Source organism: Lutra lutra, chromosome X, assembly GCF_902655055.1.
Source record: "Lutra lutra chromosome X, mLutLut1.2, whole genome shotgun sequence".
NCBI classification, from domain to species: Eukaryota; Metazoa; Chordata; class Mammalia; order Carnivora; family Mustelidae; genus Lutra; species Lutra lutra.
In genome coordinates this window covers 94595072-94616247 of record NC_062296.1, presented here as the reverse complement: position 1 = coordinate 94616247, position 21176 = coordinate 94595072, and the positions used below count along the sequence as shown (strand labels likewise).

The 21176-nt window shown below is 47.2% G+C and overlaps 1 long non-coding RNA gene across 1 annotated transcript; it reads left to right on the top strand.

The window, feature by feature from the left end:
• Positions 1–244: 244 nt before the first annotated feature.
• Positions 245–11343, top strand: LOC125091358 (uncharacterized). Its single transcript, XR_007124657.1, has 2 exons — positions 245–1939; positions 9775–11343. It is a non-coding gene; the product is annotated as an uncharacterized LOC125091358 (long non-coding RNA).
• Positions 11344–21176: the final 9833 nt, after the last annotated feature.

The following is a 21176-nucleotide window of genomic DNA, read 5'->3' as shown; positions in this document are numbered from 1 at the left end:
AAATAAATAAATAAAAAAGAAGCATGAGGTGGGGCTCCTGGATGGCTCGGTCAGTTGTGCAGTCCGACTCTTCATTTCAGCTCAGGTCGTGATCTCAGGGTCCTGGGATCGAGAGCTGCATCGGTCTCAGTGTTCGGTAGGGAGTCTGCTTCAGGTGTCTCTCTGTCCCTTTCTCTTGCCCCTCCCCAGCTCCTCTGCACACATGTGCGCACTCTCTCTCAAATAAGTCTTTAAAAAAATAAAAAGATAGGCATAAGGTGATTTCTGTATTAGCTAGTATACTTATTCATTAGCTTTCGTAATTAAAGCTAATGCAAACATAACATCTCGATCGTGAAAATAAGCCATAAAGCTATGTGTGTGGATACAGGAATGCACTCAAATGGGGATAATTATTTCACAAAACAAGTGTCTGTTGTTTTTATTCCTGTTAGAGTTTAGCTTTTAAGAAATAAAATCTTATTCTTGTTTCCAAGGAAGTACATATTCGTTGTAGAAGATCTAGAGAATACCAGTCAGATTTAGAGAAATATTGACTATGCTTGTAATATTTCTATGTGTGGTTATGTATCACACACCTGTCTAGGTAAGCGTAGTGTATAATTTACTTTCTATCTCAAATTTTCTATCTCAAATTTTAATACAAAGCATTATACAAAAGGCCATAAATATGAGATAACCAGATAACTGCCAATAACTTGATTGTCTAGTGGATGGGCTGATACTATTAAATATATGTAAGACTCCTTTTTGCTTGTTGGCTTCCAGACATCTTATCTGTAACTCAGACCGGTGAGTATCATTTTCACACATGGTAATGCCCACTAGTGAATGAGACCAGAACAAAGATTAGATTCGATATTAATGTTTGGTTACCTACTAGGCTTTCTTCCCACCTCGGTGACCTCTCCCCACCGATTTTAATAACCAGGCTGTTTCAAGTTTAGGTCTTCATGAATTTATAAATTCTGATACACCACGGGCCTTAGCGCCAGAAGTTTAAATGCCGACGACACGGATGTCTACGGTGTTAATGGAGCAACTTTTTAAAAACCCATCTGTTAGAGCTCGTCCTTTCCAGGACGTGTTTTGGTGAACATGGCCGCCTAAGAGGTTACGCATCGTCTCCACAGTCTGGGACTGTCGTTCGTGAATGTATTGATTCAGCAACACTGGGTGCTGTGTGTGCTGGCATTTTCACAGGCCCTGTGGATGTAACAATGGATGAGACACGTAGGCTGCCGTGTCATGAGGGAGAGTGGTGACAGCCAGCCATTGTGAGACAGGAGTTCAAGCTGTGAAGGGAAGGCGGCACAGGGGGGTAGGGCCTCCCGTCCCCCCGAGTCCCTGGAGTCCGGTGGCTTGTAAAAGCCATGGGAGTTCTACACTAAATACTGCGGGTGGGAATTCCAGGGTGTTGGGGGAGGCGGTGAGAGAGGAAACAGTGTCCTAAAGAGAAGAATGAAGAAGCAGACATGAGCTCTGGTTGTCTTCCCTTACCCCAGACATTAAAGACATTCGCAAAACGACAGCACTCTTCTCATCATATTTTTTGTTGGGGAAAATACAGTTTTCATAAAAATATATGAGATCTGTAGATGTATATGTAAAAAGAAAGTGCATGAGTCATGATGGCTGTATTGAGGGCCAAGAAGGCCTGCTGGTTCGGGAGACCGTTAGAGCCACTTTGACCTTGGAAAAGCCCCAGGATTTGGAAGAGGGTATGGCGTGCAGTAGGTACTCCGCAAATGCTTCCTGATAATTGACTGGCAAAATGATGGTTGTGCAGCTGCAAAATCCTTGTTGAGGTCTAACCCCAGATAGGTCCAAGCCTCGGACTGCTCCCTAATTTGTTACCTCAGTTCCAGGAGTGCCCAAGTCATCCGAACGAGAAAGTCCAGGCGGCCGAGGCACGCGGAACCGGCCTCCGCCTCTTGGGGTGAGTACTACTTGGATTCTAAACTTGGGATACGTTGGTTTACATCAGATTTCGTTTGACTTAAAATCACCCAGTTGGCACGTGCATGGATACGTTGACCTACGTACACACACTCACAGACTAAAAGTCTAATTGACGCGGCTTGAGGTAAGTCAGCCTGTGTTTTTCCTGCATTGTGCTGACTGGTTCCAAGCCAGGCTCTGCCCCTTGTAACTGTGTGACCTTGGGAAGGTTACTTGACCTCTCTGTTCCCCAGTTCCTGAACTTGACATTATGGGTGATGATTACATCTCAGTTGCAGAATGCGTATGATAATACTTGTAAGGAGCATAGATACTGTTTGTGACATAGAGCTGTGTAACTATTGTACTGTCATTATCCTCAACTAGAAAATATTAACATTAAGAACGTGTAACTTCCACATCCAGGTGTCTGTGCAATAGTTCTCAGTATATACCCGGTAAAGTTTATACTTGAAATTTTGAAAGTTTTGGGGGGGGGGCACCTGGTGGTCTCCGTTGGAAGAACATGTGACTCTTGATCTTGGGGTCATGAGTTTGAGACCCACATTGGGTGCAGAGATTGCTTAAATAAATACACTTTAAAAATTTTTTTAAATGTTTTTGAAGCCAAATCAGTCAATATATGCAGAGAGCAGAGAATACTGTGTTGTGGTAATAGTCTATTGTTACTGTTTTAACTGTGATAATATTAGAAACATTGAGATTGGGGCGCCTGGGTGGCTCAGTGGGTTAAAGCCTCTGCCTTCGGCTCAAGTCATGATCTCGGGGTCCTGAGATTGAGCCCCACATCGGGCTCTCTGCTCAGCGGGAAACCTGCTTCCTCCTCTCTCTCTGCCTGCCTCTCTGCCTACTTGTGATCTCTCTGCCTCTGTCAAATGGATAAATAAAATCTTAAAAAAAAAAAAAAAGAAAGAAACACTGAGATTACTAGATCAAACTAATACTTCAGTTTACCGTCTGTCATGAAGGTTTTGGTTATTTTCAATGTTTTAAATATGTTGAAAGGCATGAACTACGAAAAGCAGGAATGAAATTAAGTGGAGAAAATGGAAATGGAGTCATTAGAATACCTTTTCTGTCTTCAGATGAAAAATATATCCTCAAGGAACCCAGTTCCTTGGAACTGAATACATTTTAAAACCTAATTCATTTTTCTTGCAATTTATGGATCTGAAATTATTAAAATGTTCATATCTTTGAGTTAATGTGGCATAACAAATTTAATTTGCAAAACAAAGATGACATGACTAGAACATGATCCATAATCACTTTTTTTTCCCTTCAGCTTCTCACTGTAGGCACTCTGTTAGGAAGATAGACAAGTCAAGCGTATTTTATAACTTCATAGAACTTTCCCAATAAATACGCTCTTAGAAAATCATCAAGGAGTAGAATTTTGGAACAAAACGATGCCTCAGAATTTATCTTTTACAGTGTTTCTCAGTTATATAGGGCACGACCCTGCGGCGCTCAGCAGGGGTGTTGGGAATGTATGGGGGTGCTCTGGGTTCGGTGTACCTGGGTACGTGTCACGAGGTGGGGGAGTCGGGGGAGGACTGGGTGGAGAGGACAGGCTGACCAGAAACTTGCCACAGAGCGGCAGTCCTGGGACAGCCATGGCTGAGCTCATACCGACAACCGAGCGTGAGCCTCGGCTGGAGCTTCCCCGAGAAGAGTGGGCCCTCCCTTCCCATGCGGCAGCACATCTGGAGGGGCTGCGTTTGGACACGGCCAGCCCAGCACCTTCCTTGCACAGGTGGTCTCTGAGCTCCTTCTGCAAGGCGGACTGGCTTGGAGCAGCACGGATCCAGAGCTGCTGGTCACGGACGTGTCTAAACCCAGCTCAGCGCCTGCCCGCGGTCTGACCGTCCCGTGTCTGACAAAGATGACCGCGTTCAATGTTGGCACGCTTCTGGGGTGTGTCATTTCATAGTGTCCTCTTGGAAGGTCATTCGTGTGTCACACTGGTGTTGTGGAAGAGTCTGTGGGAAGAGATGGTAAGGAATCTCGTCTCTCGGAAGGGCCATTTACTCTGCCCGTAACGGGGGTGGTGATTAGTGCTGGTAGTGGTAGTAATTACAGTAGTAAAAGGAGCGGAGGGAGTGAGAGGAGGAATAGGGTAGCAGGACTAATAACGTTCGTGTTGACTGGCCACAGGACTAGGGACTGCTGTGTAAACGCTCGTGTACTGCTTCCAGCGACACGGCAAGGAACGGATCAGTACGATTCGCACGTTGGAGGTAACGTACAGAGCAGTGCGGTAGCTTGTCCCAGCTCGTCAAGCTCGTAAGTGATGGAAGTGGAATTCAGACCTGTCAGACCGATCCCTCCCACTGGCTCCCATCGTCTGTCCTTAGAATCAGGCCGCGGGCTCAGTTATCCCGGGTGCTGGTTGTGTAATCTGATCACAGCTGATCTTTCACGCCTGGATTTCCCCATGCACAGAAAGTCTGTAATAATCGTCACCATCTGGCTTTGTCGCGAGGTAATGTGGGGGAGAAGAAGAAGATGGTGTTGAGAGCATGTTTTGTAAACTGCAAACCCTTCATCATTAAATGCTGGTTCTTACCTTGCTGGTATTAACCATTCCGCATTCTAGAAATGAGAGTGGCACGTGGTTCTAAAACGTTGACAGCAGCAAAGTGCCGTAGATTCCTTGTCAGGAATGATCCCAGATCTTAAGAGCTGGAGGTCCTCTGGTTCACAGGTTCTCAGCCCTGCTGCATATTTCTGTCCTTGAGGGGGGAGGTTTTAAAATGACTATTGCCCAACATTACATTCACTTTCGGACACTGTATTTAATTCACCTGCTGTAGGGCTTAGGCATCTAAGTATATGTGCTTGTGTCCATATTTGTACTGGACATGGCTGGCTTGAGCAACAGGCTTTCTTCTGATGTGTGGGGCAACCATCTGTTTACAAGGGACAGTCCCCCTTGGTGCGTGTTGCCCACTGTCCCACCTGGTAGCCACCCCTTTCGCTCTCCAGTGTCTTTGAGATGGTAAATTATATATATTATATAAATCATGTCCCCTACTGATGAGGAACCGAGGTGTGAGCAGGCTGTTTTCCTCCTCAAAGGAATTGAATATGGGATTGCTTTAGAGTTACGTTTCTTCAAATTCTCAAGCTGAGAGCATTTCTTGATTTTTCTATATGATAAGAACTTTTTAAAGTAGAAATAGGCTCTGTTTCCATGTAAGCCAACAAAATTTTGCAGTACTGAGGTCTCCCGTCCCACCAGATTCATTTATGTAGAAAACAACTGATCATCCTTTATGATTTCTGAAAGCACTTTCTTGTGAATATTGCCCTTTGTTATTTCAAAAATTGAACTGAGAAAACAAATCAGTGGTTTTATTAACTGTCCCAGTACCAATTTTCTGAACATCCCACACGGCCCTGCTGCATATGACATGCCTAATGACAATGTTTATAAAACCTGGAACCAAAAGATAATTTGACTCTGACCGAAAGATCTGACCTGTCGTTTCTCTGACGGGCTGTGATGCAGTCTTCTTAGCTGTGTCTTTCTCAGCCAATGTCAGACTTGGTTTTCACATCAAGGTCAGGACTACCCAGAGGAGCCATGCCTCAGAATAGCTACAGTACTTTCCAGCCAGTAGCCTGGTTTTCAAGGGCACACGGGACATCTGCGTTCAGTACACATACCAGTCCGTGCCTGTGGGCATCTCGCGATGGTAACAGTATCGTCTCATCTTCGGACACATTGTTGCAGGATGGCCCAGTCGGACGTGCAGGTCTCAGGAAATAACACGTTGCAGTTGACACCCATCAGAATGAAACCAAATGGTGGAAGTTCCTGTCACCCGGCATTAATGACTTGATCTGCCTGTGGAATCCGGGGCCTATAGGATGCCCTGAAGATTCCGTACAGTGCAGCCTGCGAGACGGCAGTGTTCACAGCTTTGTTGGTGGATGATCACGGAGGAAAGTCAGAGGTTGGTTTAATTTTTTAAATTCCAGTGTAGGTAATGTACAGGGTCATGTTAGATTCAGGTGTATAATACAGTGATTCAACTGTTCTCTGCATGACTCTGTGCTCATCAGGATAAGTGTCCTCTTCACCCCATCACCTGTTCCCCATCCCCCATCTCCCCATCTCTCCACACTTGAGTCTGTCCCTTGGTGAGCCTCCTTTTCCCCCATGTTCCCTTCTTTCTTAAATTCCACCTATGAGTGAAATCATAACGGCGTTTGTCTCTCTCTGATGGATTTAGTTTGCTTAGAATAATTTCTCCAGCTCCATTCACACTGTTGCAAATGGCTAGATTTCGTTCTCATAACTACCTAATTTAAGAAAGAAAGGTCAGCAAATTTCCGCAGACATTTTCTGAGAAAAGGGGATGATTAAAAGAGTTGTTTAATCCAAGTGTCTTTCTGATTCTTCCAAGACATGCTGGGTGTCCGTCCTCTGCATGGTTAGGGCACCATGCGCACATCCTTTCTCAGGATTCGAGCCGCAGTGTACTGTAATTACTATTTTGCAAGCCCTTTTCTGGTCTAGAGCAGAAACCATATCCTACTTAGCTTCGCATTCCCAGCAATTAGCAAAGAAATCAGCCCATGCTGGATATTTAAAAAACTTTGCGTGAATTAATAACTTACCACGAAATGCAGAGGAGCTTGAGTATCTGATCAAGAAGTGCATCCTGGGGCGCCTGGGTGGTTCAGTGGGTTAAGCCACTGCCTTGGGCTTAGGTCGTGATCCTGGAGTCCTGGGATCGAGTCCTGAATCGGGCTCCCAGCTCCACGGGGAGTCTGCTTCTCCCGCTGACCTCTCCTCTCATGCTTTCTCTCTCACTCTCTCTTTCAAATAAATAAAATCTTAAAAAAAAAAATGCATTCTTGGAGAGAACACGTAGTCAGGGAGCTATGATACTTAGGCTGACATGGAAATATACAGTGACACATCATGGAAACCAGGCGTTTCCTACGACCAGAGCACTTAACCTCATTCAGGATTCCAAGAGAACCGAGCACCTTACTCTCGGAGCTTGAGGGAATGAGGGAGGTTGGAAGACCTTATCAAAATCCAGCTTTGCTCAAATTGATCAATATGTTTTAATGACTCCCCCCCCCCATGAATGCTGGAACAGTTGCGCTCATCAAAGTGCATTTTGACTTAATCCGATCAGTGGGGAGTCTCTCTGAGCATGGAAATGGCCAGAGCTTCATGGATAGGCTTTCTGGAATGATGGGATCCTGAGCTCAACCAAGGATGACCCAATGCAAAGAATTTAAGTAGTCGTAGATCTGCATGAAAATGACAGTTGCATGCACAGTGACAGTGTATGGCTAATGCCACTGTCACCTGCTAAGAACGGCTCTGGCTCCGCTGCCACAGCCCTTTCCAAAGAGGCAGTTCCGTGGTCAGCTGCAGAGCATAAGAACTCTGCACCTTCCCGAGCCCGTGAGATGGTCCTCCTGCCCTTGGATCGCGGAGGCATCCGTTCCTGAACCACCACGTGACCTATGTGAGGAAGAGTGAGAGATGGACTTGGCCCCTGAGCGGGAAGTGCTGTCTGTAATACCAGGCCTCTCCCGATCTCCCCGCCTATGTTCAGAGAAGTGTAAACCCCCTGGCCGAGTTCAGTTGTGTCCATCCATGAAGCGCCAGGCGGACCCCAGACGGCTTCGCTTACTAATCACAAGCGGGAGCCGTGTCTCTGTTGGCGTAAAGCACAGGCTGATGAAGGTACGCAGTCATCCTTGCACTGGGGAAGTTCTAGAACCCCCCCAGCCTCTGCGCGTCAACGTCTGTGATGCTTACAGGCCGCTTTGGGGATGTTTCTCCGAGGATGAATCGATCCCTTTCATCTTGATATCATCTGCACGTCACTGGGGTCTTTTGCTGTGTGTTTTTACCTGTGGGCAAGATGAGTGGGGAGTCTTCCTTTTGGATCTCAAACCAGCATGTGATGCGGAAAGCAGCCGGCCACCCGGGAACCCCACCCGCGCCAAGCGCTCTGGACCCCGGGCCGTCAGCAGTGTGTGTAACCACTCGGGGTTGCGGGCTGCGCTGCTCTCCGGAAGCAGATTGTAGACAAAGGTTTCTCCGTCGTTAGACACGTGACTGAGCCACCTGGTGTTTCTTCCGAGATCTTTCCTTTGCCTTTCGGCTCAAAGAAGGGGAGTTGATATCTACGGCTGTCCACCATCCCCTTTGAAGGAAATCTTAGAGAAAATCCACCTCTCAGTTTCCCAATGGCAGGTAACTGTTTCATGTGACTGGAATAATTTTTCTGGTTTTTGAAAAACGGTCATGACTTTAAAATGGAATGTACACCACAGGGTGCCTGGGTGGCTCAGTGGCTTAAGCCTCTGCCTTTGGTTCAGGTCATGGTCACGGGGTTCTGAGATCAAGCCCCACATTGGGCTCTCTGCTCAGCAGGGAGCCTGCTTCCCTCTCTCTCTGCCTACTTGTGATCTCTCTCTCTCTCTCTGTCAGATAAATAGAAATCTTTAAAATAAAATAAAATGTAATATACACCAGTACTATTTTTTTTCTAATTTTTTTTAAGTAAGCTCTATGCCCGACGTGAGGCTTGAACTCATGACCCCAAGATCAAGAGTGCCGTGCCCCACCAACTGAGCCAGCAGGGGCCCCTTAGAGCAGTGTGATTTTTTTTTTTTTTAATTTACTTGGCAAACAGAGATCCCAAACAGGCAGAGAGGTGGGGGAAGCAGGCTCCCCGCTGAGCAGAGAGCCTGATGTGGGGCGCGATCCCAGGACCCTGGGATCATGTCCTGAGCTTAAGGCAGAGGCTTTAATCCACTGAACCACCCAGGTGCCCCAGTAGTGTGGTTTTTTAACAAGAATATATCACCCATGAGCTGCATTAGTGAAATAGTTGTCTAATTGTCTAATGTATTTTATCTGTTTACTGTTCCACTGTTTCTTTTTTTGTTCCATTTCTATATTTCATAGTATTTAATCTACAAAAAATGATGTGTTTTAGAAGTAGACAGCTCTGCCATTGTCTACTTGTAGTTTAGCAAACAAATATTTAATTTTTCCCTCTTTTTTTCACTTTTTTAATTAACATATACTGTATTATTAGTCCCGGGGTACAGGTCTGTAAATTGTTAGGCTTACACAATTCACAGCACTCACCACAGCTCATGCCCTCCCCAGTGTCCCATCACCCAGCCACCTTCTCCCTACCTCCCTCCCCTGGCAACCCTCAGTTTCCTTTTGTATTTTAAGAGAGAGAAAGACCTCGCATAGGCATGAATGGGGATGGGGAGGGGAGGTGTGTGGAGGGTGTAGCAGATACCACGCTGAGTGTGGAGCCAGACAGAGGGCTCCATCCCACCATGACCCAGAGATCAGGACTCCAGCTGGACTCAAGAGTCGGACACCCAACTGCCTGAGCCACCCAGGTGTCCCCAATGAAACATTTGTGAGGTGATTTTGAAAAAAGTCACATTTTCGTGGTGGAGTTAGACTTCCCAGGAGTAAAGCTTTTCTCAGCAGGATCTGCAGTATAATCGCCACGACGTGACCCGTTCTCCGTTTCACAATGATGAGGAAATCAGTAGATGAAGCTGATTTAGAGAACTGTCACTTTTAGAGCTGCTCTAGTGGTATTAACGGTACGCAGACCTTCCTGCGATGGAGGACTTACTAGAATCACTTTTTTAAATGGTTCAGTAGGATCTGTCGTGAAGGAAGACCTGAGGATTGGTTTCTTCAGCCTTTTGATAGGGTTCTAGGAGAGATGGGGCTTCGCCCTCCTAGATAACTGTTTTCTCAAATAATCGTGAATGTTCTCTTGGATTTCATAGATGCAGATGCTCTGCTCAGGCCAGGATTTCAGAGAGAGCTGGATCACATTTGGGTTAGCGGGTGCTGACTCAGTCGGGCTCTTGGTCTGTCCTCGTCCAAACCGTCAAGAACGTGTCCCGTCCCAGCCTCTTCAGATCGTGCTTCCCGCGCTCCCCACAGGTGGGCGTCTCCTCCGAGCTGGTGTCTGACTTTCTTGATGCCATTCTCCGGGCAGAAGGTCCCCCTGCTCTGAAGCCCCGTCCGGCTCAGAGCTGCAGGGTGGACAGGGTTATGTGACGGCAGGCGCACCTGCTGATGTTTTGTGTCTGCCCAGACACTCCCGTGACGCCGCGAGGACTCTCCATCCGTTGAAACTGGTCAAGTACAGATGGTGACGAGCCCGCGGAAAGGTGCGCTGCATCTCTGTCCTCTGGGAAACGCGGATTAAAACCACGACGAAGTGGCAGCACCCAACGGTGAGAAATGGGGACGTCCAAGACGCCGACAACACCAAACCCAGGGGAGGAGAAGGAGCAGCTGGGACTGTCGCACGCACGGAGGCTGGGAGAGCGAGAGGGTGTGGCCGCGCTGGAAGACGGTGCGTGGGCTTCTCAGGGAACTAAGCAGCGTCTGCCCACATCATCCAGCATTGTGCTCCTTGGTGTTTACCCAGAGGAGCTGAGAACTTGCGTCTGCACGGAAACCGGCACACAGACGTGCGTAGTAGCTTCGTTCATAGCCGCCAAAGCCCGGAGGCCGCCAAGACACCCTTCAGGAGGTGCTGAGTAAACGAACCATGGCCCATCCAGACACTGGATCTTACTCAGCACCAAGAAGGAGTGAGCTCTCGGGCCATGGGAAGACAGAGGGAACTTGCGGTCCGTGATTACTAAGGGAGGAAAGTGGACGTCAAGACGCTCCCTACTGTAGGGTTCCAGTTCTGTGCCCTGCTGGGAAAGGCAGAACCCCAGAGACAGTAAACAGATCTGTGGCTGCCTGGCGCTGGGGGTCACGGAGGTACATAGGCCGTACCACGTCGGATGTTCAGGGCATATGATACTGTATGATACCACATGATACTGTAGTGGTGGGTACATGTCAGTTGATGTCCAAAACCCACAGACCTGCAGCACCAATGGTGAATGATAAGAAAACTGTGGACTTTGGACGAGTATGATGTGTCACTGTAGGCTCATCAGTTTGTAACATACTTACGTTGCTGGTGGGAGAGGTGGTGCCTTTGTGGGGGAACAGCTGTCCGGGACGTCCCTGGACCTTCCTCCCAGTTCCAGTGTGAGCCTGAGGCTAAAACTGCTCTAAGAAATAAAGACTTAACAAAAACAACAACTCGTCGAGCACCTGTGGGGCTCCGTCATTTGTGCCTCCGACTCTTGATTTCAGCTCAGGTCGTGGTCTCAGCGTCGTGAGATGGAGCCCCCACGTCGTTGGCTCTGTGCTGAGTCGGGATCTACTTCTTTCCCTTTCCCTCTCCTGCCCCTGCACCTGCTTGTGCACTCTGTCTCTGAAATACACCTTTTTAAAAAAATTAAAAACGAGTGATCCAGTTTTGGTGTGATCCGATCAATTAAGAGATTGGAGCCTCAGTTTATTCCGTTTGAATGCAGTTTAGCCTGCTGGGTGGTGTAGAATTTAAAATACCCTGTGTTCTCTGTCTGGGTTCAGTACCTGGTGTCTTTGCAGAATGTCTGCTTAGGCCCTTACTTGGGTTATTTTATGCATGTGTCTATGTATACTAAACCCTGCAGTGTGCTTCCTGCACGCTGGTGGCATCCGTTGCCTTTTCCTTGTGTTGCTTTAAAGAGTATGAGCCACTGTTTGTGCGTGCTGACATGGGTCCGTTACCTGCTCAGGTGGCGGGCCCTGCGGGGCATCTGTCACATGAACTTGCACTCCGGAAAGCATTGCAAACCACATTGCCTTCTTTTCGTCTGAACGTTCGGCATTTTCATAATTTTAGGAACAGTTTACCAAGTGCCCCTGTGAGCCAGGCCTACCAGTAAAGTGTCGACGTCGTCATTTATCTTCCCAATCCCACGGACAAGACCTGGGCAGGTCTTTTATCCCTGTTTTGAAATTCATGAGCTGCTGTTTGCCAAAGCGCACAAACTTTTCCGAGGTTCTGCAGGTACAGCGCTGGAAGCACCAGAAGCAAGGAGTGGCAGCATCCCACAGCCCGTGCTGTCCTTCACGTCGGCGTGCTCCGTCCCGGTGGAGTGCTCTGCTGGCCGTTGGCTCTGACTCCCTACCGTCAGCGCTGGCCCCCGCCCCCGTCTGCTTCCGTCCCAGTGCTTCCTGCTGCTGCTCTGCGGGCCGCCTGCTTCTCTGCACTCCCTGTTTGCACGTGGGGTTTCCTGGGTTTCCTGCCCATCTGCCCCTCCTTGGTCTCCTCTCCCACCCTGCAGCACCCGCTTGCTGTATAACCTTCCTGTAATGTCCCGGACAAGCTCTGTTAGGTCGCCCCAGCCTTGGAGTCGAGGTTGCTTTCTGCGGGAAGTCTCTCTGTTTCACTGTCAGCTCCTTCAGCACACGGCAGGGTTCTCTGGACGCCGGTCTCTGTATGTCTCTATCTCCCACATCTGCAGTGCTGACACTTGACCGTGAGGCCTCAGTATTTGCTCAAGTTACCCCAGTTCCCGTTTCCTGCACGTGCCCAGCTCCCAGCCCTGTTTAGCTGTAACTCTGACGTCGCCAGGCCGTCGTGCGGAGGAGCGGCCCTCTCTTGCCTCTTTTCTGCTCCCTCAGCTCTACCAGCGGAACAGCACATTCCATCTGCAGGGGCCTGTGCGCAATGTGCCCCCCGAGCTCTCCCTGCTGCGGTCATCTTTGTCTAGGAAGCTTGTCCTCCGTCAGAGTCTGCGCGGGTCCCACTTTTCCGTCCGTGTCTGCACTGGTGTTTGTCTCTGCGGTGTGCGTCCTGGAGGAGGTTTCTTGGGGGAGCTATGCTCTGCGAATGACTTCACGGCCAGGGCCATGAGACCTTACTGTGTTCGGTATATGCATGTCTCCGTGCATGTACACACGCACACACACGTATATACTGTACACACACATGTACTCACGCGATACATGTACACACACTGAGGTCAGAACCCTGGGATCAGAAGCATGTCTCACCTCTCAGTGACGTCTTTACTGCTGAGGGCAGTATGGCCTCTGTTGCTCTGCCCCTGAGCTCCAGCCATCCCCGATGCAGCTTCTGGAGCCTGACTAGATCTGCCAGTATCTCCCTCCCCCTCCTCGCATGCTCCTTCCCTCTACCTTTTCCTTCCCCCTCCCCTTTCTCTCCCACTCCCCTTCTCAGTCTCCTCCCCCTCTGCATTTCCTCCTGCTCTATTCCCTTCCCCCCTTTCCCCTTCTCCCTCCCCCTCCCTTTCCCCCTTCTCCTCTCCTCCTCCCTCCTCCCCCTTCTCCCTCCTCTATCTTCCCTCCACCCCCCTCCGCCCCTCCATTCTCTTTCTCTCTCCTCCTACCTCTTAAATTCCTCTTTCTCCATCTCTCCTCTTCCTCTCTCTCTCTCTTTCAGTGCTGACCCAGGGCCCTTGGCTGGCTTAGACCAAATAGCGTTGCTGTTCTCGATGTCAGCGTCAGGAGTTCAGGCCCCACATGGGATGTAGGCGTGACTTGAATACATAAACATTTTAAAAAATTTTTAAAAACTGAAAATAAATGTTGACTTCTGATCTTCAAATGAACAGGTAAAAATAAATAAAAATTTAAAATTCAGTAAAAGAAACGAAAGATAATAATGATAATGAGAATGGGGTAGCTGTTGGTGGGCCCTTACAGGAACACCCATGACCATGGTTTTCCTCCCGGCACCCGTCCCAGTGCCAAGGGTCCGTGAACTTATATTCTCCCTTTTCAAGAATAGCTTGTGTTCTTGTGTTTCTCTGCCTTTGCACAAGCTGCTCCATTCCCAGCGTGCCCTCCTCCCTCCATTGTCGCGTTTGTCTGGAATCTGCAGACTGCTGCTGTGGGCCTACCAAAGTCTCCATTCTTCGGGTTGGCACCTTCACGTGTGCCCTCCACGGTTAAGGAAGAAATGATGCTTTCTTCTTACTGTCTTTTTTTTTTTTAAAGTAGGCTCCGTGCCCAGCGTGGGGCTTGAACTCCTGACTCTGAGGCTGAGAGGCGTGTGCTCTATAACTGAGCCAGCCAGGTGCCCCTCCTTCTTGCCTTCTTGATCTTCCATGACAGCCTCAGTCCACTAGGTCATCCCTGTTTATGTGCAGGAACGTATTTATATCACTGTTTATTTACGTACAGATTTTGGACTTCTCTCCGGTTCCTCCTTGTACCCTAATACCGTGCACTGCGTCTCGTACCTCCCTACCAGGAAATGCTTTCCGAACGGGCCTTCCCGCTGCAGACTGACTTCTAAGACGCTCACTCATTCAGCCTTGAGCTACCTTCTGATGGAGAAGACGTGACTTTCTTTCATGAACCATAAGCACTTGCATCCATGTCAATAATTTTCATCTCAAGAGTTGAATTACTTATTAAAAAAAAAAACATTTTTACGAGCTTGCAAAAATTGTGAAAGTGAGTTTGTGACTTTCACTGAAAGTATAACGAGAGAGCTGGTGATTTCCTTTAAGTGTGTGTCCGTGGAGTTTCGTTCCAGCGGGGTTATGTGGTTTTTGGAAAAAGCAGGTATTTCGGAATGCTCGACGGGGTCTGGTCTCCGGAGTTCCTGAGAGCCTCGGCTGCGGACGCTCGCTCTCCTGGGCCTGACCGTGAGGTCTCCGTTCTGCCTTCCACCGTGTGGTGACCAGCGAATATCCCTTATTTGTAAAGTATGGTATTTTATGTCATGATATTACAAGGGAGAATCTGAACATGTTTTATAAACGGGAGGTAGTATAAAAGCCCAAGAATTTTCCAACATACAAACTTAAGCTGTTCATTACTGCTCTCTTGTGTTCTATGTATTTCCTCTTCTTCCCCTCCATCTCCTCGTCCTCCTCCTCTCCCTGTACCTTCTCCTCCCTTTCTTTTCCCAGTGCTGCCTTCTGGCGAGCTGTGCTCACCTGCAAATGAGGTTCCGGCCCTATGGCTCATGAAGATGTTCTTTACAGTAGAGAACACGAGGGATGTTTGTTTGAATCCTTTTTTCTCTAGAAAGGAGAAACCAAAGAGAACCCTTGTGGGATGCTCGGCCGCTCAGCAGGCGTCCCTGCTGCCTTCGCAGAGCGGTTCACCTGACCCTGTTGACAGCCCTTGGGCAGACGTGATGCACTTCACCCTCAGGGAGGCCCGTAGTCAGGGGGCCGCCCTGCGCCTGTTGCAGCAAAGCCTGTGCGAGACTCATGTGTGCCCTGGATACACCAATAAGGCGGGATTCGGGAAGCAGATTTGGGCTGCTGGTCAAAATGGGAACCCCAAAACGGTTTTCTTGGATGGACATCTGCCCTCCGGATCTGTACATGGCGTTTGTACCTGTATGTGATCCAGCGGCACCCCAGGCGCTGATCTGGATTGCTGGGTCCGCGTCACATGTCCTGCTGCCTCGTCCTGTTGCACTTGGCAAACTTAGTACTTAATGCGGATCATTAAACATTCTTCACAGGGACAGTGTCATGTGCCGACAGCGGCGCATGAATTCGTGCCGTCACCATGAATTCGCGCCGTCGCCTTTCTAATATGTTTATCACTGACGTGTTCCTATGAAACATTCTTCCATCTCAGTAAAGTACGTCCACTTAATTTCCTTGAGGATCATGACTTCTGTACAACAAGAACCTGTTTTCTGGGGAGCCTTGTTTCTTTTCCACCTCACTGCGGCTTCGTCACTTATGCTCTATTCTGTGAAGACGTTGCTCGGCCCCATGGCCCACTTTCTTTTCCCTGCAGTTTGCTTTCCCCTCTTTGTGTAATTTCTCAGCGGCAGGTATGCTGAGTGCATTTCCACGTGCGTCCCGTTCTCCCTCAGGGACACGTCAGAGCCACGATGCACTTACCCTGAGCACAGTCATTAGGGGCCCGTGTCCCACACTGCAAACAGTACTTGACCCCTCAGCACTGCTTTCCAGGATCTTCCCCAACTGTTTCCATAGACCTCGGAAAAACAATCATGCACAGCATCTATTTTTATTTTTGTTTTTAAGAAGATTTTCTTGTCTATTTCATAGCGCACATGTCCTCAAGAGTTAGTTTCTTGACTTTAGGTCTTTCTTAACATTTGTTTCAAAAATAAAATTGGTGACCTTTTGTAGATGTTTGGTTGGAGAATAAAGCCCCTCGTTTAGCAGAGATAGTGCGAAACAGGAGCGTTGGACATATTGATAGATGCCTGCAAAGGGTCCGGGTTCTAAACTTTATTGGTTCACCGATGACATTTTCTTGCCCTCTAGTTTCCAGTGGCTATTTAATCCTTTTCTTACAGTGCTAGGTAAGGTACATCCCTTTGAAAAATTATTTGCTCCTTAACAAGGAGGTGGGACATACCCACATGGGTTTATGTGTGTACATATATACACACCCACACACATATACGCCACACACACTTATATGTGTAGGTATATACACACACATAATACATATACGCTGTACCTGTGTGTAGGATAGTATATCAGTCATGTATAAAGTAGATATTTGTTGGTAGTATATGCATCATGTATAAACTACATATAAGTAGTGTGCATTCTGTTTACACATGCATGCGTATAGACACACATATAACATATTTGTTATACCTGTGTGTGTATAGTGTGTGTGTGTATATGCCATATAGATAGTATATATTTATTATTAGCATGTATATTCTATGTGTATGTTCTATAGATACATATGCCTGCTTCTATACACATGTAATACATGTCTGTTATACCTGTGTGTGTGTATATGTGATCGTGTGTGTATATGTCATATATAGTCTATATTAATAGTAGTATGTATGTCTCATATATATACTACATGTATGTTCTATGTATACATATACCTACCTCTACACACATGTAGTACATGTCTGTTATACCTGTGTGTATATGTGACAGTGTGTGTGTATATATGTATATATAGTCTTATTAGTAGTATATGCATCTCATATATATATAAATATTTATATATACTGCATATATGTTCTATATATACATATACATACTTTCATACGCAGGCAATACGTATCTGTTACACCTGCGTATGTGTATATGATACTGTACGTATATATATGTCATATATAGTCTATATTTATTAGTAGCATGTGAACCATAAATGTATACTATGCTTATGCTCTATATACATATACATACCTCTGTACACATGTAATACATGTCTGTTATACCTGTGTGTGTATGTGATTGTGTGTATTTATATATATGTCATATATAATATATATTATTAGCATGTGTATCTCATATGTATACTACGTATATGTTCTATATATACATACACATGCCTCTATTACACATGTATTACATGTCTGTTTTACCTGTGCGTGTGTGTGACAGTATATATACATATGCAAATGCTACTAATAAGTGTAGACTCTATATATGACATATACACACACTATCATATACACACAGGTATAACAGACATGTACTACACATGCATATAGGTAAGTATATGCATACTACATGTATGAACTATGTACACATACCTGTGTAGACATAGAACATGGATCTGTTCTACCTATGTGTGAGTATATCTGCGATAGTGTATGTGCATGTATGTCACATATAGACTGTATCAGTATGGTGTGTATCATATTAATGCTACATGCATGAACTCTCTCTCTATATACACGTATATATACACATGCGTGCATATGAAATTTGAGTGTAATAGTAATGCATCATTACCCTGCAGCTTAACTAATGAAGTTGACAGTAAGTGTGCTAGAGCTCATGAGGAACTGAAGGGCGGAAGGCCAGAGAAGTCCTGTCCTCACACAGGTTTCCAGTTAGTTGTAGTGCAGGGCAGAGGAAATACTGGGAGGTGGGGCCATGGGTAATAAGGGCTTCTTGACAGCATCGGTGATAGAAGATGGCCGTGGAGGATTAGGGAAATCCATAAAGGTTCAGGCAAGAGAAAGTAGAAATTGAGTCCATCTGAGAGATGTAGAGAAGTGCTCCTAGTAAGAGTCTCCAGGGGTCATTGTCGAAAGCAGCCAACCTGGCCTTTGGGCTCGTGCCCTGCGTGCGATAAGGAACTGAGCGGGAAAGCACAAGTGAGAGCAGACATCAATGGGAAAGCTCAATGGTAAACGCGCCAGTAGCTCAGCAATGTCCAAACTTCCTTGTCGTCCAAAAAATGTGTATTCACTGAAAAAAAAAACCCATTTCAAAATGCACATTATAAGGAAGAAAAGTAACATACACATAATTAGCAAGATTCACACTGAAGTTTTGTTTTGCTATTGATTGAGGTGACCTTGCGTTTCTGTTGGACATCGCTGGACGGGCGCTCTGTTACAGACTCAGGGTTGCTCCTGGGTCTGCAGGATGTGAGATGAAACCAGACCCGTGGTTCTAACAGAACACCAGGTGAAAGTGTTTGGACTGTGCATGTGGGCCGTGGGACTCCAGGGAACAGGTGTGAGGAAGGCGGGGACAAGGAGAGCTGGACTGCAAAAATGTCACTTATTATAAAGGTACACGTAGCTCAGCTGCTGGCGGGTGGTTTCAGGCTGGGTGTTGCTTGGAGCCCCCGCAGTAGAAAGACTTGAGTGCTCTCCAGGTACAGAGTGCACATAACGTGGCATTTGGGGACAGCTGGTGGGTGAAGAGGGACAGGTTCTGGGAGAGGTGATTTGGTGTCTCAGTGACCACAACGCCTAGAACCTGACATTATTTTCGTGGATTTGGCTAAGAGGCGGTTATGGATCTCGGGGTTGGGTATCCAGGTGAAAGGGGGAGACATGGGAACCTACCGGGCCAGGCTGAGGAACTAAGCTCATTTGGAAATGGTTTCAAGGAGAGCAGCCTGGAGCCGAACTTTCTTCTGCTCATGTGGGGGCCACTGCTCATTTCTGCTCCTTCTCTGTGGTGGAAGAAGGGCAGGGCACCTGTCAAAGTAATGATCTGATGAATATGTGAAATCTCTGTTTTTGTGAATCTTTGGTCATCTTTCTTGGGTTTGAGGTTCTTAGTACAGGGTCCAGAAGTCTGTCAGGGGGATTTCAGTTCCCCAGTGGAAGCTGCTGTTAGGCTCCAGTCCAGGAAAGTAGGGCTCCCTGAAAGCTTGCAGTGATTGATTGATTGATTTTATTTGAGAGAGAGCTAGAGAGACCACAAGCAGGGGGAGGAGCGGTGGAAGAGGGAGAAGCCGACTCCCCTCTGAGCAGGCAGCGCAACCCCAGACTCTGAGCGAAGCTGAAGGCTGTGAGCAGCGGCGCCACCCAGGGGCCCCCGCTGAAAGCTCTATGGGAGTGAGCCAGGAGATGAGCAGAGGAGCAGACCCGTGTGTTTAGATTAAAGCAGGTGCGTTCCTCCTGACGCTCCAGAAGACATGTTGGCAAGTAACAGGCCGCTGGCAGGAGGGGTAGTACAAGGGAAGTCCCTGAGTCGTGCTCAGCACAGGTGTGCAGGGGCATCTGACCACGGGCTGCAAGTTCCCTTCCATTAGGACACGTCAGAGTCTCCCAACACCAAGCACGGCGCTAGAATGAAACTGAAAAGAAGCGCCTCCAATTGAATCCTTGGTGTGTAGACCCGGGCCGTAGCATTGACACTGGGCTCCAAGGTAACCTCTTCATGCGGCACACGACGGTCTCCTGATAGCCCCCCTCTAGTGTCTCCCCCTTGCACCATGTGTCTTTTTATTTAGGCAAACATGAAACCAGCCCAGGTTTCTGAAGACCCAGTAGATCACAAGGATGGGAAGACGGGAGACCGATGGCAGAAATAATCAACTACAAAATCAGTGCATCAAAACTTTGTACTTTCCGCGTTAGAATATAGGTGACCCAGCCATCCTGTGTCATAGTGAATTCAACTAAACATTTTATGAGCCTGAAAATTTCAAGACCGTTTTTACAACGACAGAGATAATTGGGTCTCATGTATTTTCCACAAGAGAAATTCTGTCATTGAAAGTACTGTATGGGGCTCCGGGGGTGGGAGTGCTCCGTCGTCAAGCATTCTGCCTTCCGCTCACGTCATGATCCTGGGGTCCCAGGATCGAGTCCCGCATCGGGCTCCCGCTCGGCAAGTTGTCCGCTTCTGCTTCTCCCCCTGGGTTATGCTTCCTCCCTCTCTCTGTCAAATAAATAAATAAAATAAAAAATTTTTTAAGCAACTGCTATATGAAGGGGCCTAAGATTGTGGTCAGAAGACTTTGGGTACTGGGTTGACCAGTTAACTCTTCGTTGTCTGCACTGTCTCCCCACCAGGACCTTCCGCTCAGTCGACTGTCTGTGAAGAATTCGTGCTAAGAGCAGCTTCTCCGTTGGTGTCTCCAAGAGCCTCGCAGACAGCTAATGTGTGGGGAAGAATGTCGTGAGCCTCCGAGTTCAGTGCAAATTTAGAGATGTCATTAAAGTATATAGTCCTTGCTTTAAGTAGCAATATATATACGTTTTTTCTTTTAGAACTTTATTCATAAGGATTAAGTACTCCTGGAACAGTAATTCTAACTCCTCGAGTAGTTAAACGAAGGGCAATTTCTTTTTCCTGCTATATATGCCAATTGATAGCAAGACAGTAACGTTTAAGGCTTTCATAGGTTTAATGGATGACGGAGATTAGAGCTTTTTTTTTTTTTTTGAAATGATCGAATTTGTCCTTGAATAAAAAGGCATTGTAGTCAAATTAGAATTCAGTTGGCTTGTTTTATCCCAACTTTGTGAGCTATTTCCTCAAAAATCATTGCGTATTTGCCACCTCTTTTAAAATTCAGAAAATGATGTTTAGGGAAGTGTTCCATTTTAGAAAGATGAAAGCTAGGCAGCATTGCAGGGATACTTCCGCTGTGCAGATATGAAGAAAATGTGTAATAGGGGTTTTGGTGGGGCTCATAATGACAACCTAGTTTCTGGTAATGCTTGGCAAAATAGACCTTTTCCCCTCTTCACCCACCTAGATTTCACTCCTATGGGCTGATTGATTTGCACACCTACCTAGGGATAGCAGGGACAGGACAGGGAGTCTCAGACTGCGTTGACAGTTGCAACAAGGAGGTGCATTTCTGGTGGACTGCCCCGCAGGAGGACGGGGTGGGTGGGGTTGGCTGGGAGGGAAGGACTGAGGCCTTTAAGACCGATTCCTGTAAGGGATGATGTAGCCCCCGATGTCATTCTCCTAATGGAGGGAGGAAGCGTTCAGCACCTTGGCGGGAATGTTGGAAATGCAGACGTGTTGCAGGTGAGCCCACCACCCTGGTGGACACGTGATGGCTTTTGGAGTTAAGAATCAGTAGAAGATGAAACAGCTGTTTGTGGGACGAGCCAGAGAGCCCCTCT